General features: G+C 41.5%; 1 long non-coding RNA gene across 1 annotated transcript; it reads left to right on the top strand.

Annotated features, from left to right (window-relative positions):
• The first annotated feature begins 3,693 nt into the window (after positions 1-3,693).
• Positions 3,694-5,262, top strand: LOC127789169 (uncharacterized). The gene is made up of 2 exons (XR_008020510.1): positions 3,694-3,876; positions 4,725-5,262. It is a non-coding gene; the product is annotated as an uncharacterized LOC127789169 (long non-coding RNA).
• Positions 5,263-20,455: the final 15,193 nt, after the last annotated feature.

Below are 20,455 nucleotides of genomic sequence, written 5' to 3'. Positions count from 1 at the left end.
CATAGCGGAACCATGCAATGCAACAAATAATAAATGCAATGGTGTATTAAGTATCAACGTGATAAATTAGCCCCTATAAGCCAGGCATCGGGCGATGCTTCACCTACATAGGAATACATATCCAATGCAATGCATGTGCACCTAGTCATACTAAAATGTTTGTGTCAAAGCATTCACATCTTATGTACCCCCCAATGATGTAAGTCCAATCCCATGCGTTACGATGCCATGCAGTATGTCATATAATGGCAAAGTTGGTCAACCGTGACCGGGCATCGGTCAATAGTCCGTGACTAAGAGCAATTGGTCAATGACCTTCCACGAGTTGGTCGACAGTTCGCTTTAGCGTCACCAACGGTCGACACTTGCTTCATTGTTCGATAAATACTGCCTTTGTTACGACTGCTCACACTTGAGGGACCCAAAATTGTATCCCAACCTCAAGGAAGCTAGTCTCAGATATGGTTTAGCATCATTCCCAAGAAAATAGGGGTAATACAATGCCCTACAAGCATTTACCAAATAAATCCTAGCAAATCTCTTATTTAGTTTAATTTAAACTACACTGAAGAAATCCACAACTCAAATAAATAATACTTGGAACTGAATTGAATTAAAGAAGGAAATGGAATTCAAAAAATGAAGGAAGCTCACAAAGGACGTAAAGAGCTAACCTTTCAACAACGGATTTCAGTGTTTTCTTGCCCACACATCTCTAAATTAATTAATACACGCTACCAGATATTATAATTTTACTAGAAGATTAATAAAATTGCCTTCTAAATTAAATTCCAAACATACAATATTCTTAGTATATTTTTTCATTTACCTGACCACTTTAAACTTTAGAGGTATAATTTTTTTGCAATTTTTCTTGGATTTTTCCCCCTTATTCGGCTGCTATTTAAGCCTTCTTCTTTTTCAAATTCTCCTTTTGTTGTTGCCTAAACACACTACCAATTTCATCCATTTTATACAACAAAATTGTGGCATACACGTGGAAAAAAAAAATGAATGGCTAGAGGCTGGCTTCGTGGCAGCCAGCATGCACCATCGCATGACCCCAGCCTCAAACCCATGACCAGCCTCTCCCCTTTGCGCGCACGTGCCATCTCACTTAGCTGCTCCCTCAACATATACACATAATTAATTATAAAGAAACTCTACCATAGTATCCAAAAATTGCACCTAGACCCATAACTTCCAAAAATTACCATACACACCTCACTTAATAATAACTTATATACCCTAAAATTTTCAACAGACACTTGCCTATTTCCTTTAAAACAAATAAATTAATATTTTCCCTTAAATACACAAATAGTCAATAATCACCTCAAATACAATAATTAATTCTCCTACTAAATTATTCAAATCCACAAAACTTTAATAAATCGCAAATCACTTCAAATACATAAATTAATAATATTATATGTTCCCAAAATATCGGGATGTTACAAATTACAATATAGATAAGCACAATAAAATCAAACAACCATAGAAAACAAGAGAATATTTATTGAGGTTCAGTTTTAAGGAGCCTAATCCCCTCTCTCAAGACTTAGCTTGAGATTCCACTGTGTAGAATCAACACTAGTTTCTAATTGGAGCTAAAACCAACATTCATTCCTTTGCCTAAGTAAGAACCACTAACACACTGTTAGCAAATAAAATCTCTCACACAACAAGTGAGTAAAAATAACAAACTTACAATCAGAGACAATTACAAACAAGTCACTAACGATTGAGAGTTCCACCAGCCAGCACACTTCCAGCACTTTGAGTCTTCTCACTCTTATTTGAATGCTCTATCAAGTTTGTTCTACATTCTTCATCCTTCATTCATAACCTATATATATGTATATATACCAAAAACTAGTTGTAATAGAAATGAACAATATGAAGTTTGAAATTCAAAAAAAAATCTTTATGATATTTACAAATAACAAGGAATAAAACAAGGAGACATGTCAACCAACAACCCATGAGTAAAATATGTTTATCAAGAGATGAAAATTCAAACATAAGCATCTTGAGACAAAAGGATTAAAACAAAGAGACATGTCTAAAGATAACCTACCTTTAATTCAAATATACTTTTTGAATGAAAACAAACAAAAAAAAAAAAAAAATGAGGAAGAAGGTGATAGCATATATAAGAAACTATCCATGGGTAGCAACAAAAAGAGATGCAAAAATAATACAAAACAAAATCGACCGTTGAACTTCAGTGGACTGAACACACAACTTCAGTCGACCAAACTCATCCAACAACCTTATTCATAACATCGATTGAATGATCGATTGACTTAAGATAGAGGAAAAACATTCTGACCATCTTCGATCGACTAGAGATAAACTTCAGTTGACTTAAGAGGCATACGATGAGATACAACACTACAAGAATTTGAGGGTTTTACCCACACATAAATTACCCACACATAAATTACCCACACATATTATACGTAGGTATTTACCCACACATAACAGTAATATGTGTGGGTAATTGAATTAGACAAACTCGTTACACTATCCACATTTATTATGTGTGGGTAAATTGATATACCCACACTTATTTTAGCGGAAAAAATTCCCTCAACTTTCAGAGATTGGTGGGATATTTTTTGATAAAATTTTAGTTGATGTGGCATTTATTTTAGATTATATTACCCACACATATTAATAAATGTTACGCATGTGTGGGTAATTGTTTACAAACTTACCCACACATGATTATAAATGTTATATATGTGTGGTTATCTACTCATTAGCTGATGTGGCAGCTTTCTAAATTATATTGCCCACACATATTAATAAATGTTACGTATGTGTGAGTAATTATTTATAAACTTATCCACACATAAATTACCAACACATATTATACGTGGGTATTTACCCACACATAATGGTAATATGTGTGGGTGATTAAATTAGACAAACTCGTTACATTATCTATATTTATTATGTGTGGGTAAATTGATATACTCACACTTATGTTGGTGAAAAAAATTTCCTTCACTTTTAGAGATTGATGAAATATTTTTTGATAAAATTTTAACTGATGTGGCATTTATTTTGGATTATATTACCCACACATATTAATGAATGTTGCGCATGTGTGGATAATTGTTTATAAACTTACTCACACATAATTATAAATATTATATATGTGTAGGTATCTACGCATTAGCTAATGTGGCAGTTTTTTAGATTATATTGGCCACACATATTAATAAATGTTACGTATGTGTGGGTAATCATTTATAAACTTGTCCACACATGATTATAAATGTTATATATATGTGAGTAATTATTTATAAACTTATCCACATATAATTACAAATGTTATATATGTGTGGGTTTCCATGTATCTATGATTTTATACTTAAATTAAAAATTACGTCGTTTTAATTTCTATAATAATAATTTAAAATAATTTATTTTTATTTTATTTATAAATACAAATAATAAACCTAAAACTAAATCTATACACTAAAATTTCGCCTTCCCTAAAACAAAATCCCTACCCAATTTCTAATTTTTAAATTATTTAAAAATTATCATAATTTAAATAATTTCATTAGTTATCATAATATTAAATTATTTTATTTTATATTTAATAACTAAATATTTCAACCAAAAAAAATAAAAAAACTATTTCCCTCCCCTATTTCCCATTCCCCTTTACCAAAACCCTAAGTCACCCATTCTTCCCCCCTATCTCTCTCTCTTTCTCACTCTCCCCCCCTTCTTTCTCTATCTCTCTGAACTCCAGCTGTCAACCCCTCCGCCTTTGTCTCCATCTCCGTCTCCAGTCATCATTCTCGTCTTCGGTCGTCCTTGTCGCGTTCTGTTGTTCGATTCTAAAAGTTGCTGGTATGCTTTGTTTCCTTAAGCTTGTGTATTACCGATTTAGGTTAGTTATAGAGGGAGAATTAGATTGCCAATTGAAGAGCTAGGTTAGTGAGCTTCTGTTGCGCTTGGAGTTGATTAGCAATTGAACTAGGGGAATCGTAGTGGCAAACTTGTATGATGATCTTTGTAGAGATGTAGGTGATGCAGGAGCTGCTAACCCGATTGGGCAACTTATGAGCCTAAAATTAGATTGGTTTATGCTAGAGGGATGATCTCATTTAATTACTCACTTATCCCTGCTGATTTTTGAACATTTAGTACAGCAGAGCCTTGGGAGTTGGGAGAGATGTCACTTAGATAGTCATAAGGTTTCAATTGGGGCAATCCAGTAGTGCAGTAGCAGTAATACTCGATATTCACATTATGTGACTTCATTTTGAATATTTTCAAAAAATTTAAGTAAACATATTGAATTTCTTTAGCCTTATACATTCTTGTTTGATTACTTGTTTTGTGTATCGTTTTATTTCATATTTATGTTAGTTTGCCTTAAATTTTGAGGATCCATTTCATTGACTAAACTTAAAACTATTTTGAAGTTTTGGTTAAGAATGCTATTTGCATGTGCTAGTCTTGAGGGCATAAGGTTGTTGCTCTGCAACTGTGGTGAGCAACAACTGTGGCACTGGTATTTGTGATGTTGTCTTGCATCTGTCATTGTCTTGTTCTATTACTATATAAAGTTAAACATATCATCTCACTTAAGGTGGCTAGTTTCTTCAGTGTCCTTGGTCTTATTGTTCCAGTTTTATAGGCAATAGTATGTTCATCTTTCACTTCTTGATTCTCATTGACTGGAATTTTTGTAGGCGTGGGAATCAACGGCAAGTTCTGTTTACAAATCTAAGAAGAAAGTGGACACCGTGATAGGGAAGGAGAACCTTACTCCTTTCACATTTTTGGAAGAGGCTCAAAAGGTTTTACAGGACTTGTTTACCCAGTATCCCCCAGAAGATCGAGATTTGGTTGATTCGATAGTTGCAGTATGCAGTGGACAAACTGAAAGATTACAAGAAAAAAGCGATGATTTTTTTCTAAAGCCATTAATGAACAAGGATGACATTGTGAAAAAGTTGGATTTGCTTGCTTCAAGTGTATAAAAGACCCCAAACTTGAAATAGGTTTGGTGACTTGTGTTGCTGAATTTTTTAATATATCCTTGGTTGTATTTACTTGTTTAAAATTTTATTTTTCTATTGGAATTATTTTAGGGACACAATATTTTTGTAATTTGTGTTGGAATGATAGTTTCTTGTGTTTGATCCTTCTCAGATTACTCAAGGAAGGGCTCGGCTTCCTATTACATCTTTCAGGGATGTGATTACATCAACAATAAAATCTTATCAGGTTTCCATGCCCTTTTGCATAGTTGGATTAAAATGTTATTCTGTATTTTTTTAATTTTTGATTTTGTGTATAATTTTGCTTAATCACTTTCTTGGAGTGTTTTGTTCCTCATTTCCTATTGCATCTAAAATGTTTTTGTTTTTTTTATTTTTATTTTGAGCGATACAGTCAAAATCAATAAATTGTTAAATCTGATGCCATTGTTAGTTAAATCTGCTATGTAGTTAAGATGCTAGTAGTCAAATCCGATATTGTAATGGGATTTGAGACGCTGTTAGTCAAATATTGAAATAAGATATACAGATATGGTATTGGGAGGAAGTTAGTAAATAGAGTTGCAAAAGGCTAAGGTTTTTAAAGACATTTGTGTTATTTATGATTGGGGGCATATTGTTGCATTTTGAGTTTGAAAGACTGGGCGAAAAGAGAAAATGGAATTTAGGGGACTGTAGGCATTTTTAATTTGGTTTATCTTTTCATTTATAAACAATGGTTGTCCTTAGTAAGATATCATCTTATTTTCCTTTATCTAATTAGTGCTTGATTCTGGGAGCAGGTAAATCAATTAGTGCAAGCACCACTGGTAGTATCATTTGCACATCATCTACCCACTTGGGAATTGCAGAGAGATAAAATAGATAAGCCCTATTTTATTAATTTGACCTATTTTATCTATTTTATTCAACATATAAAATAGATATTTTTATTAAATGATCTATTCAATTTTTGTTTTTTACAATTCTGAAAATAGAGCCTGCCTCCCCAATAGAGACCTATTTTGTGGCCCATAGCCTCTTAACATGTAACAACCGTTGGTGTGGCCCATAGCCTCTTAATATGTAACAACTGTATAATTCTTCTTTGTTGTTCAAGTTCAAATATTGGACCCTCTGTCAGAAGGAGGAAAAAAAAAAAAGTCGGAAGAACTAGAGAAGGCATGAAAGCTTGATGGTCTTTGTAATACCCGGTATTACATGGTGTTGAAAATAAATAATTTTTGATTATTTTGAAAGGATCTTGAGTGGTCCGGGAAGCTCAAGAGTTAAATTTCGAGAAATTAATTAATGAATTTGCCGAATTGGCAGCTGGGAGTGACTCGGGACTTGGATGTCCAGGGAAAAGGGCAAGAGATTGATGAGCATCTCGGAATGAAGATAATGGCGCTGAAAGCAGTCTGATCGGGAATAATTTTTGAATAAATTCTGTATAAGCCCGAGCGGGTGCCATTACCGAATAATCAGAAGGGACCTCCTGGAAGCTGAGGGGACCCTAGGGGTGGTTCGGTTTTCTGAGTAGGGCAACCCTTAAGTGTTTTCGGATCAAATAAAGGCCCCGTGCAGGTGCAGGGACGAAGTCGGTATTCCTGAGTAGCGGTCGATTATTAATTTTGATAAATTAAGTTTTGGTGTAGCTTGGTGGTATAATTTAAAGCCTTGGGAGGGTCCAAGAGCAATTATAGAAAATCCCTAAGTGATTATTATATTCTCTAAGTGGAATTATGATAAATTGGAGGGATTAGTGTGTAATTTATAGATATAAATATGTATATATATATATATATATATATTTAGGCGCGCTGGAGCCAGGTTGCTGTAAAATTTGAAATCAAATTTCAAATGTGAGGGAGAGGCCGAGAGCGATTGAGAGGGAGAAAGAGAGATTGAAATTGAGGGAGAGGGCCAACCATTGAGTGGCGATGGTGGCTGATCGTCGAGCATCAGGTGTAGGAGATGGCAGCGGATATGGCTGCCGTTTAGATGGTCGAATCAGAGAAACAGAGAGCAGGCTCGGAAGAGCTGAACCCGAGAGGAAGCTATGGCCGAGAGATTTTGGAAAGAGAGAGAGAGAGAGAGAAGGATAGCCAATCGGCCATGGCAGCAGCTGCCATGGCCGACGAATAGGAGCAGCTGTTGCAGCGGTGGAGCTTTAATGGCCGGCGGTCGAGGCGAGCAGCGGTGGCACGAGGGGGCTCGGGGGAGGTAGCTGGCCAATGGCTGGCCCGGTTGATGGCAGCATGTGACTTGAAGTGGCAGTTGCAGGTGCGAGCAAGGTCGGCCATGGCAGCGCACAGAGGTGCGCGCGGTGCTGCTATAGCGGTGGCGTGCGGCGTCAGTCGGCCAGTGTAGAGCGACCGGCGGTGCTGGAAGCAGTGACCGGACGAGCCAATGGAGGTGGCTGGCCAACATGCGCAGGCGCTGTGTGCGCGCGAGGTCTGGGAAGAAGAAGAAGAAGGCGCGGGAAGAAGACAGTGAGCAGAAAAGAAAATAAAAGAGAAAAAAGAAAAGAAAAGAAAAGAAAAGAAGAAATAAAAGGAAAATAAATGAGAAAATAGGGGGAAAATCTCGAAAAATTCCAGAAAATTGGGGAAAAGTTCTCGAAATTAAATTGGGGCTTGAAGAGCGTGTTGGAAGCTTGGAAATGGACTTTTGAGCACAAGGTGGCTTCCCATGAGGCATTGCCGGGTTGGGCATTTTCGAAATTGTCCTCCAAATTGGTTAAGGTAACTAATTAAATTTCTTTTCGAGTAAATTTCTCCTTATTTGAGATACTGAATTGCGTAGTATTGATTGAATTGAACCCTCGGGTGGGGTTGTTTAGAAATTATTAAACGGCTGATGTATGCCGTGGTGGGTTGTTTGGAGATAGTGTTGATGGTGATTTTGTGATGTGTGGCGAAATTGAGGGCATTGGGTTAATGTCGGATGCTAATGGGTTGGGTTTTTGTGTGTTTTGCCTCTAGGTTTGACTGGGAAGGCAGTGATCCTAGAGGAACTTGCGGTCCAGGCTGGAGTTCGTGCCGAGGCAGAGAAGAGGCTTCGAGCAAGGTAAGGGACGGCCCCATGTGGAGGTGGCCTTGCAAGTTAGTAAATGTGTTTGATAATGTTTTTATGTTGCATTGGCATGTAGTGGTTATATCTTGTGTGATGCAAGAACTAGTGGACCTGTGGCCATATGGAGGACTAGTGGTGGGGGCTGATAGGTTAAAGCCTCAAACCTTAGTGGGTTGTGAGGATGTGTGAGCCTAGCCTCATTTGCATGCATTTGACATACATAAACATGATTATATTCATATTTACATGCATTGCACCCTTACTGAGTCTTTATGACTCATGAGGTTTTACCTCATGTGTAGATATTGCAAGTCCAGAAGCAAGCAAGGATGGCGCCGGGAGGCTGTTGTGGCAATTAAATTTGTTGCCCGAGATGTGTTGTTGTGTATTCCCTTGTAAACTTTTATACGTATTCATGTAATTGAGTGTAAGCGATATTGAGCATTAGATGTATTTAATTGTTATAATCATCGTAGTGTGATAAATGATTGTGAGATGGTTCTTTGGATATGTCTTAGTTGGCCAAGATGAGTTTCGGACCAGGTAAAGATCAGCAAGGTACGTTCTCATAAATCCCCAATACTCAGCGAAGTGTTTGTATGCTAGCTTGTGCCTGGGTCACCTCTGGCTTGCTATGGGGCGAGCTGAAGAGAGGTGAAGCTCACTCGGGTTTCGGGTCTCAGTCCGCTGTGTCTTCTTGATTGAGTTAGGACCGATTCCTGAGTGGAGCGAAGGGAAGGGCGAAGCCTAGTTCCCATTTAGGGCGTTTCTCTTGAAACATAGTCCAACCCTTCAGTTGTGGTTTGATAGGTGAGTAATTTGGTCGATTATTTACCAGTGGCACCCGTAAGTGGGAGCGGGTCGTTACAGTTGGTATCAGAGCATGGCTAGCTATATAAGTGAGGAAGGCTAGCATACTTTAGGAGTTAGGTGTGGTCGATTAAGTGATTAATGTGAGAAATTGCCAGAGTTTTGGAATAGAGGATGTCTGGCATGATATGAATGCAAGTCGAAATGTCGTAACTGCTGAGTTGGGGTTGAGAACAATTGATTTGAAATTTTGAGATTTCAATGTAAGGTTGGTCCGATAACCTTGAAAGTTGGACATATAGACTGAGGACCCTAAGGGATTGGGTCAAGTCATTGAGGCCTGCAATGGCATGTATGGATATTCCTGTTCTTGGGATGAGAAAATACCCTGGATTGAGAAGATATACTTGTGAGAGGTATACGAGTTGAGTAATGAGGAACCGAAAACCCGAGTGTGGGTGTTGGTGTCAAGAAAACTCGAATGTGGCATTTCGAGGATATCAAGTGTTTTAAGAATGGGGACTCCTTGAGATTGAAGTGTTGAGGCTCGTGTGGGGACACAAAGCCGAAGCATAACTAGTTCGAGAGGGGATTAGTGAAGCATCCCTATGTCAGGGATTCGCCGAGCTGGTTCTAGGGAATAAAGTTGTCCCTGGGAAGTGGTGCAATAAGGCTTGAGCGCTTAGGATAAAGTGAGCTATAGTGGGAGTTAGCTCGAGACTCAAGGAAATAAGTCGTCAACTGGTTATGTGACGAGCTCCTAGGAGTAAGGTTGCCTGTAGTGAGGCTCTATGGGGAGTGTGCATGTAATGCATTTGTATGTCATGGCCAGTGAAGGCATGACGTAAGTAGAATCAGGAAGGACCCCGAAGGGAGTCGGGTGTGAGTTATGCACAAGAGATGCATACGGTGCCATGTGGTTGTATCGCTGTGGCGATCCCAGAGGGGATGTGCCTAGGGTATGACTGGACCCTAGTTGGCTTCTTGATGAGACGAGGTCTATCCTTGGGAATGATAGGCATGTGGCAAGTGGACCCTAGCGGGTGTTTGCACGAGATAGAAGTCCCAAGTGGGTCGAACTGGAATCCAGGGGAATCCAGATTTGGGATTAAGGAGTTGGGCATGCGTTGATGTGCGCGTGAGAGCCATTGGGTTAGAAGTCCTAGTTGTGAAGGGCCAAAAGACCGTTCAAGTGATTGATGGATGAAGGGCCAATCAAAACTCTCATTATGACGCTCGGGGTCTGGTGGGACGCTTAAGGTCAGGAGATGAGAGGTGAATAGACCCTCATTGTGATGCTGGGGTCGGGATGACGCCTAAGGTCACGAGACCCTTGATGGGAGACGCGGAGGTCACCCAATGAAGGGTATGAGCGGTGTGTGGTCTGAGGGAGATGAGTTTGTGGCAACAGGACATCCATAGGCTATGCGCGCAATGGAAATGCCAACTTCGGATACCAAGTGGGCATGGGCATGGTGAGTAATGTGGAGGCCCCGAATTTAAATTCCAAGTCATGGGAGCCTGAGAGAGGCTTGCTGGAAAGCCAAGCTGGGCGTCGTGACTAAATGCACTGTGGGTGTACAAGGAGAGACAAGAGGTCTCGATTTACCTGGAGGGTAATGGTAGGTGCTTTATGGTTATGGGTGCCAGAGCTTGAGGTATGATCTTGTGGGGTAAGATCATGAGGCCTCAAGAGGAAATGTGGTTTAAGAGTCTTTTAAGCGGTAAGAGATGTAGAGTCCTAAGGAGTAAGGCTTCTGGTATGAACTTGAGGTTATCAAGGCAAGGATAACCAAGTAAGTTGGCTTTCGTAAGATGGTGGCAGAACCATCGTAGCTCGGGAAGACTTTAAGTAGCCTTGATGCTAAGGGTGCAAGGCTCGATGTGACGGATCAGATGCTATGGACCGTGTGGCAGGGGACTAATGAGTTGGCTCGCGTTGAGGGCAAGTGGCCCATGGGCCTGAGCAATTTAGTGAACTGCAGGTGACGGTCAAATGTCGAAGATTCGGAGCAGCACCCTAGGAAATTTGGTCAGGTGAGACTGAGAATCTCCTGCTAGGGATAGGACATCTAGAGTAGTCCTAGGGAGAAATCGTGGAGCGCGAAAATGTTCTGATGGTTTAGTTGCCGAGTAGGAAGCTTGGTAGGGCGAAGCTACGGGTGCGAAGCAAATCAGTGATGGGCCTGAACCATGCTGTTGGAAACTGTGGTTGGGCCAGTGTATGGGAGCAACACGGTAATGATGATTAGGTGTTGGCTCTCCGAAGCACAGGGCAACACGATGGGGAACCAGTGTTGGGCCAGTGTATGGGAGTGACCCGATAATGATGACCAGGTGTTGGCTCGCCTAAAGCACAGGGCAACACAGTGATTATGCAGATGGTCAGGGGCTAAAGATTTGTGAAATGCGGTAGGGTGACGAAAGTTGTGGCCAGTTCCACAATTCAATTGCTAGTAATAAGAGTTGTCAGGGTGTTGCACCCAAGTGGGGTTTAAGCCCTTCATCTCGTTAAAGTAGTGTCAAGGCGATTTAGCGAATGTTTGGGTGTTGTAGCACTTTGAGATGTTTGAGAAAGAAACCCGGGGAAAAGAAACGGGTCTAGCGTGGGAATAACGCTACAGTTAATGCCTACGGTTGACGGGTCTAATGCTAAAGACCACTGGATATAGACGGTTAGTTCACGGGAGGGACTGCAGCCCTCTATGTGGAGTAACTCGTCTGTAGTGGAGACGATTAGACGCCGATGACCCGGGGTATGCTGTAGGTTATGCCTGAGCCAGACCTAAATTTCCGTGAGGGTTGATGAATCATGGTAGTGCCTTTAATTGGCATGACAGTTAGAAAGTTTGTGAATCGATTGAATGATATCTTGTGGTGTGAAAACAAGATGTGCGGCGATGCTCCTAGCTAAAGGATGCTAACGCAGTTGTGGTTGAATTTGATCAAAGTTGATCGAATAAATTGAGATGATGAACTCTGTGTGACCTTGCGGTGATGCAAGAAGATGGGTCAATTGGTGGAGTCGATAAATGACTCTAGGATGTTACGTAAGTGCCGTGGAGGGCGAGACTTACGAGTTAGAAACCAACCATGAGATAGGGATATTGAAGCGTGTGAAGGCTTCGAGTAAAGGGATCCCTAATCTTGTGAAGTGAGTTGTGGCAGGCTGAACGTGTGGCTGAGGCACGGTTTGAAATTCGTGAAGGCTTGCAATTGCACGGTCTAGTATTAGTCCTAATGTGTCGATGCAAAAAAAATGAGGAAGTATCCTTATGTAGCACTGGATGGATTTCCGGTTGATGACACAGGACTAGTTGCCAGGTGGTAGCACCTGATGGCAATGGTATGAGCGTGAGGCTCGAAGACTGTGATGAAAAGCCTTGTTGATTGACCGTGTACATAAAAGTTCAGCGGGCCCTGGTGGCGGGACCAGGCAAATTTTGAGAAAGGAGATCCAATGTGATAAAGATGGTTGGTTAGAGCAGAAATTATGCCGTTTGAAGGAGTACTACTCCGTAGTGGGAGTTATAGAGGGTAGTGTTGAAATGTGGCCTAGGTAGAACTTGAAATGTTCTCCCAAGAAAAGTTGAGCATAGGGCAACAACACTAAATGGACCTCCTAAGGCACTACCACTCTAACTGGATAGATCACCAGGGGAGAGCCAGCGTGATGGCAAGTGCCTGAGTAGGAAGATGAGTCCTATGGCATTGAGTGGAAGTGTGAGTTCCACAAAATTGGCAAGGGTGATTTCCAGTGGGTGGACTTTAAATTGAAGTCATAGTTGATGATTGCAAGTGTAGTGCCTGGAGGAAGGTTGTGTTGGTCGAACCGGGCGATCCGGCTAAAGCTAATCGAGTTGGTTAGATGGAAGATGAGAGCGAAATTAAGATGTCGCCAGTGGGTGACGAGAGCTCGAAAGAAGAGCTTGTGAGACGAGATTGGTTCCGAGATTGGTGTTCAGGTGATGAAATCACCTGGAAGCTGTGAGTAATACAGCTAGAGGGATGCCTTGGAGTTTGGGCAATTAATGAGATTTAACCTCGTGGCTAAAGGTTAACGATTGTGAAAGGAAATTGGCTAGTGGAGCCGATTGGTGACTAACTGAGGGTAGCTGATGGTGACCAAAGGCGCCAATTGGTGATAGCAGCAGCGGCGAGCGGTGGCTAGCCATGGTCGCGTTGCGTCATGAGAGTAGTTGGTCAGTGGCGTTGGTGGATCTGGAGTCGCGGTTGCGGCTGGATGTGGCGCTAAGCGATGGCAAGAGATCGTCTTAGCTGATGATGATGGCGTTAAGGTTAATGTGGACGCTCACTGAGTGATGTGAGCTGGTTGTAGCAAAAGTTATAAGAAACCTGGGAGAAGCCAAAGTTTCTTAGGAAATAAGCTAGCCGCTATAAGCATAACAAAGTGATATGAGGAAGGCGACCTAAGGGTGGGGTCATGCTGGTTGCATTGACCAATGAGAATCAAGGAGCAGCGAACCTTTGAAATGGCATGGTGGTGTCATCGTCACTATCAGGGAAAAGATGTTGTCAGGAAGGTCAAAAGGGAACCATTATGTATGGTTTGTATCAAGTGTTTATCGCAAATTGGGAATAAACCTGATTTAAGTTGGCCGAAAAGTTTCGTGCCTAAAGAGTAAGAGGCTTTGTTGAAGAAATGTGAGATTTAAAAAGTCCTAACGAAATTGAAGCTGGGCGAGTAAATTTGGCTAGAAGACCGCTACAAGAGTGGGGGTGTTACCGTGTTAGCTTGTTGTGGTGCGGACCAAAGGTACGAGTCATCCTACAAGTGCGATGCAATAAGTGATTGTGCAAATGGTAATAAGCCAATCACTTGTGCCACGCACTGTGGGTGATGACGAGGGTTGATTGATGGTTCCGCGACCTTAAGCGCAATGGTAGGATCCTTGACTCGCGGTAGGGTTTAATAGCCAAGATAAGGCCTAGCATGGGGCATGATTGTGAAAGCTGAATTGGGTGAAGTATTGAAGAGGGGTTGCTCAGTGAAGAGTTCCTTTGTATGGGTAAGAGACCCCTACTAGCGTGCGATATCGGCTAGTAAGTGTCCTTATGTGCTTAATGCGAAGAACTCCTGGTTGGGAGATGGTTGGAGCCCGAGCATTGTTAAGCTCGAGGTGAGATCGTAATGGGCGTGCATCGCCAAGCTCGAGTTGGACTCGGGTAATGCACGTATGGTTGAAATGTGTAATTACCTGACATGGTGTTAGGTATATCGATTTTGCGTAATCGTATCAATAAATGAGGGTCGGCTGGTCAAAGTAGAAAACCATGTATGAAATGGTCGAAGTTGGCAGGGTGGGCCCAATGGGTGCCTCCCATGTAGTGCTAGCGTGATAAGTTGATCGGTAATGAGAGATTGCCATGAGGATCAACTCAAACTCTGCATGCTTGTAATAAATGGCGGTGTGCCATGATAAATGGGTGTCTGAGTATCTTGTGGGCACTAAAGGAAACATTGCAGCTGATAATCAGTGCTAAAACGTTGCTGGTTGGACCAGTGTAAAATCGTGGCCATGTGTGATTGGCAGTTGGAAACGTTGCCGTGTGTGATCGGCGTAAAGTCGTGGTAGACTGATCAGTAATGCAATGTTAGTGAGAGTTGTTTCGGTTGATGTGAAAAAAAAGGGAAATGGGAAATAAACCTACAAAGCGATGCTTCGAGGCAGAGAAAATCCATCTGGTGATGGACATTGTTGCAGTAAGCATGACCAGCGACCAATAGTGCGGTTTGGCTGAAGGCCAAGGCGGTGTTCAGTTGGTGAATGCCAGGAGAGGCGGAGGACTAAATGCTTAAGTGAAACCTTGAGGTGAGAATGACCCAAGGTAAAGGCCGAGAAATGGTTCGGTTATGAGATTCTCGTGTAGGAGATTCGGAAAGTAGCCTAAAAATGTGATCATCTTGGGCTAGAGAGTAAGGTAAAGTGAATTTCGAGGACGAAATTCTTTAAGGAGGGTGAAATGTAATACCCGGTATTACATGGTGTTGAAAATAAATAATTTTTGATTATTTTGAAAGGATCTTGAGTGGTCCGGGAAGCTCAAGAGTTAAATTTCGAGAAATTAATTAATGAATTTGCCGAATTGGCAGCTGGGAGTGCCTCGGGACTTGGATGTCCAGGGAAAAGGGCAAGAGATTGATGAGCATCTCGGAATGAAGATAATGGCGCTGAAAGCAGTCTGATCGGGAATAATTTTCGAATAAATTCTGTATAAGCCCGAGCGGGTGCCATTACCGAATAATCAGAAGGGACCTCCTGGAAGCTGAGGGGACCCTAGGGGTGGTTCGGTTTTCTGAGTAGGGCAACCCTTAAGTGTTTTCGGATCGAATAAAGGCCCCGTGCAGGTGCAGGGACGAAGTCGGTATTCCCGAGTAGCGGTCGATTATTAATTTTGATAAATTAAGTTTTGGTGTAGCTTGGTGGTATAATTTAAAGCCTTGGGAGGGTCCAAGAGCAATTATAGAAAATCCCTAAGTGTGATTATTATATTCCCTAAGTGGAATTATGATAAATTGGAGGGATTAGTGTGTAATTTATAGATATATATATGTATATATATATATATTTAGGCGCGCTGGAGCCAGGTTGCTGTAAAATTTGAAATCAAATTTCAAATGTGAGGGAGAGGCCGAGAGCGATTGAGAGGGAGAAAGAGAGATTGAAATTGAGGGAGAGGGCCAACCATTGAGTGGCGATGGTGGCTGATCGTCGAGCATCAGGTGTAGGAGACGGCAACGGATATGGCTGCCGTTTAGATGGTCGAATCAGAGAAACAGAGAGCAGGCTCGAAAGAGCTGAACCCGAGAGGAAGCTATGGCCGAGAGATTTTGGAAAGAGAGAGAGAGAGAGAGAGAAAGAAGGATAGCCAATTGGCCATGGCAGCAGCTGCCATGGCCGACGAATAGGAGCAGCTGTTGCAGCGGTGGAGCTTTAATGGCCGGCGGTCGAGGCGAGCAGCGGTGGCACGAGGGGGCTCGGGGGAGGTAGCTGGCCAATGGCTGGCCCGGTTGATGGCAGCATGTGACTTGAAGTGGCAGTTGCAGGTGCAAGCAAGGTCGGCCATGGCAGCGCACAGAGGTGCGCGCGGTGCTGCTATAGCGGTGGTGTGCGGCGTCAGTCGGCCAATGTAGAGCGACCGGCGGTGCTGGAAGCAGCGACCGGACGAGCCAATGGAGGTGGCTGGCCAACATGCGCAGGCGCTGTGTGCGCGCGAGGTCTGGGAAGAAGAAGAAGAAGGCACGGGAAGAAGACAGTGAGCAGAAAAGAAAATAAAAGAGAAAAAAGAAAAGAAAAGAAAAGAAAAGAAGAAATAAAAGGAAAATAAATGAGAAAATAGGGGGAAAATCTCGAAAAATTCCAGAAAATTGGAGAAAAGTTCTCGAAATTAAATTGGGGCTTGAAGAGCGTGTTGGAAGCTTGGAAATGGACTTTTGAGCACAAGGTGGCTTCCCATGAGGCATTGCCGGGTTGGGCATTTTCGAAATTGTCCTCCAAATTGGTTAAGGTAACTAATTAAATTTCTTTTCGAGTAAATTTCTCCTTATTTGAGATACTGAATTGCGTAGTATTGATTGAATTGAACCCTCGGGTGGGGTTGTTTAGAAATTATTAAACGGCTGATGTATGCCATGGTGGGTTGTTTGGAGATAGTGTTGATGGTGATTTTGTGATGTGGCGAAATTGAGGGCATTGGGTTAATGCCGGATGCTAATGGGTTGGGTTTTTGTGTGTTTTGCCTCTAGGTTCGACCGGGAAGGCAGTGATCCTAGAGGAACTTGCGGTTCAGGCTGGAGTTCGTGCCGAGGCAGAGAAGAGGCTTCGAGCAAGGTAAGGGACGGCCCCATGTGGAGGTGGCCTTGCAAGTTGGTAAATGTGTTTGATAATGTTTTTATGTTGCATTGGCATGTAGTGGTTATATCTTGTGTGATGCAAGAACTAGTGGACCTGTGGCCATATGGAGGACTAGTGGTGGGGGCTGATAGGTTAAAGCCTCAAACCTTAGTGGGTTGTGAGGATGTGTGAGCCTAGCCTCATTTGCATGCATTTGGCATACATAAACATGATTATATTCATATTTACAGGCATTGCACCCTTACTGAGTCTTTATGACTCATGAGGTTTTACCTCATGTGTAGATATTGCAAGTCCAGAAGCAAGCAAGGATGGCGCCGGGAGGCTGTTGTGGCAATTAAATTTGTTGCCCGAGATGTGTTGTTGTGTATTCCCTTGTAAACTTTTATACGTATTCATGTAATTGAGTGTAAGCGATATTGAGCATTAGATGTATTTAATTGTTATAATCATCGTAGTGTGATAAATGATTGTGAGATGGTTCTTTGGATATGTCTTAGTTGGCCAAGATGAGTTTCGGACCAGGTAAAGATCAGCAAGGTACGTTCTCATAAATCCCCAATACTCAGCGAAGTGTTTGTATGCTAGCTTGTGCCTGGGTCACCTCTGGCTTGCTATGGGTCGAGCTGAAGAGAGGTGAAGCTCACTCGGGTTTCGGGTCTCAGTCCGCTGTGTCTTTTTGATTGAGTTAGGACCGATTCCTGAGTGGAGCGAAGGGAAGGGCGAAGCCTAATTCCCACCTAGGGCGTTTCTCTTGAAACATAGTCCAACCCTTCAGTTGTGGTTTGATAGGTGAGTAATTTGGTCGATTATTTACCAGTGGCACCCGTAAGTGGGAGCGGGTCGTTACAGTCTTTGAGAGGAAACAAAGGAAAACTCAAGAAGTGATTAATTTTGAGAAACCTTTTCTTGTTGTTATGAGTCAATTTCATATTATTTTTTTATAGATATCGTTAACTTGCTTTAACATTTTTGTTTATAAAAAGTATTAACAACAGAGAGAGAACCTCGGGAGAAAGAAATATTCTCCATGTTTACAAAGCTGCCTTGCAACAAACTTAAATACAATAGGAATGAAAAGACGAAAATAACCCTACGTACTCTAACTGTATAATGGAAAGAAATACAGAAAGAAAACAACCAGCAACATAACAATATCAATATTTGTTACTCCCCCTCAAGATGGACCATGGATGTCAAGGATAGCCATCTTGGATAACAATGATGAAAGCTGGGCTGCTGGCAGAGGCTTAGTGAGCACATCAGCTAGCTGGTGCTGAGTGCGAATAGGAAGCAACCGAATAAATCCAGCAACAATCTTCTCACGAACAAAATGACAATCCAACTCAATGTGTTTCGTGCGTTCATGAAACACCGGATTGGTGGCAATATGAACTGCTGCTTGGTTGTCACAGAAAAGGAGAGCAGGGATGGAAGCCTTGAGCTGAAAATCTGATAACAATTGGGTAAGCCAGGTAAGTTCACTGGCAGTCATGGCAAGAGCCCTGTATTCAGCTTCAGCTGAAGAACGGGAAACAGTGTTCTGCTTCTTGGCCTTCCAAGAAACCAAAGAGTCACCAAGGAAGATACAGAAACCAGTAGTAGACTTCCGTGAATCTAAACAAGATCCCCAATTAGCATCAGAGAATGCCCGCAGCTGAAGAGAAGAAGAAGCAGAAAAAAACAAACCTTGACCGGGAGTGCCTTTAAGATATTGGAGAAGGTGATGAGCAGCATCTAAATGAGGCTGACGAGGCTGAGACACAAATTGACTTAGCTTGTGCACAGCAAATGTAATATCAGGCCGAGAAACTGTGAGATACAATAATCGACCAACAAGTCTTCTATATAAGGATGGATCTGCCAATAACTCTCCCTCAAAGGAACAAAGTTTGGAATTAGGAATCATAGGTAAAGATGATGGCTTACAGGCTAGAAAACCAATGTCCTCAAGAAGTTGGAGAGTGTAATGTCGCTGTGAGAAAAATATACCAGAAGAAGATTGAGCAATTTCCAGCCCAAGGAAATATTTCAATCGGCCTAGATCTTTCAACTTAAACTGACTATGAAGAAAACTCTTGAGAGAATTAATAACTCCAACAGTAGGACCAGTAATGATTATGTCATCTACATATACAAGGAGGGCCACAAAGGAACTACCGGTACCGTTAGTAAAAAGAGAATAATCGGATTGAGACTGATGAAATCCATACTGAACAAGAACACTAGAGAATTTTGAGAACCATTGCCTAAAAGCCTGTTTTAAACCATGAATGGACTTGTGTAGTTTATAGACCAGCCTCTCCCCCTTAGACAAATCATGTCCAGCAGGTTTATAACCAAGTGAGAGGTCCATGTATACCTCCTCAAACAAATCCCCATTAAGAAAAGCATTGTTCACATCAAGCTGAACAAGAGACCACTTGTGAATGGCAGCTAGGGCAAGTAGAACCTTGACAATGACCAATTTTGCCACTGGAGAAAAAGTATCAAAAAAATCTAAGCCCTCTTGTTGGGTGTAACCCTTAGCTACTAACCGAGCTTTGTATCGCTCAATAGATCCATCAGACTTGTATTTAACTTTATACACCCACTTACACCCAATAGAATGTTTGGAAGGAGGAAGAGAAATGACGGACCATGTCTGATTTTGCTGCATAGCATCAAGCTCAGCATCCATAGCATCTTGCCAATGAGGATATTTAACAGCTTGATGATAATGTTGAGGTTCAAAAGTAGAGGAGACTGTGGATAGAAAAGAGCTATGAGAAGCAGAGAGCTTGTCATAGGAAAGGTAATGCTCCAAAGGGTAAGGTGTATGATCAATAGGTAATCTGTTGTCTAACAGATTACAATGAAAATCTCGAAGGTATGAAGGAGGCTTAGTCACTCGGACTGTCCTGCGAACAGGAATAGAATGCATAGGAGAAGGACTAGGGCTAGAAGAAAGGATTGGCATACCATCATTAGGCACATCAAATGAGGATACAAAATCATTTGATTGTAATGAAGAATGGGGGAAATCAGAAATTGGCTTAGGCAAAACAAAATTTGGAAAAGAATCCACCATTTCATCAGAAGTAGTAACAGAGTGGAAAGGGAATACATCCTCATAGAAAACTACATCTCGAGAGACCAATATAGTCTTATTAGAAATATCATAAAGTTTATAACCTTTCATTCCGGGTGGGTATCCCAGGAATACACAAGCTGTAACCCTAGGATGAAACTTATTCCTGTGAGAAAGTAATGTGGATGCAAAACATAAACAACCAAATACTCTAAAAGAATCATATTCCATAGGAGAATGATACAGCAGGTAATAAGGAGACTGGTTTTGTAGAACAGAAGCTGGGGTTCTATTAATCAAGAAAGCTGCACTGAGAACACATTCCCCCCAAAACTTAATAGGAACTCGAGATTGAAAGAATAAAGCCCTAGCCACATTAAGAAGATGTTGATGTTTACGTTCTACCACTGAATTTTGTTCAGGTCTTTCAACACAAGAAAATTGATGAAGGACCCTTTAGAGGCAAAGAAATCAGTGAAGGATAACTCCGGAGCATTATCAGACCTAAACCTCTTGATCACAACATTAAACTGAGTTTCAACCATAGTGAAAAACTTAGGAATGATGGTCCGAGCATCAGATTTTTTTCTCATTAGGAAGACCCA

This window comes from Diospyros lotus, chromosome 13, assembly GCF_014633365.1.
Source record: "Diospyros lotus cultivar Yz01 chromosome 13, ASM1463336v1, whole genome shotgun sequence".
NCBI lineage: Eukaryota > Viridiplantae > Streptophyta > Magnoliopsida > Ericales > Ebenaceae > Diospyros > Diospyros lotus.
Note: the sequence above shows the minus strand (reverse complement) of the source record. Positions and strands in the feature narration are given on the sequence as shown.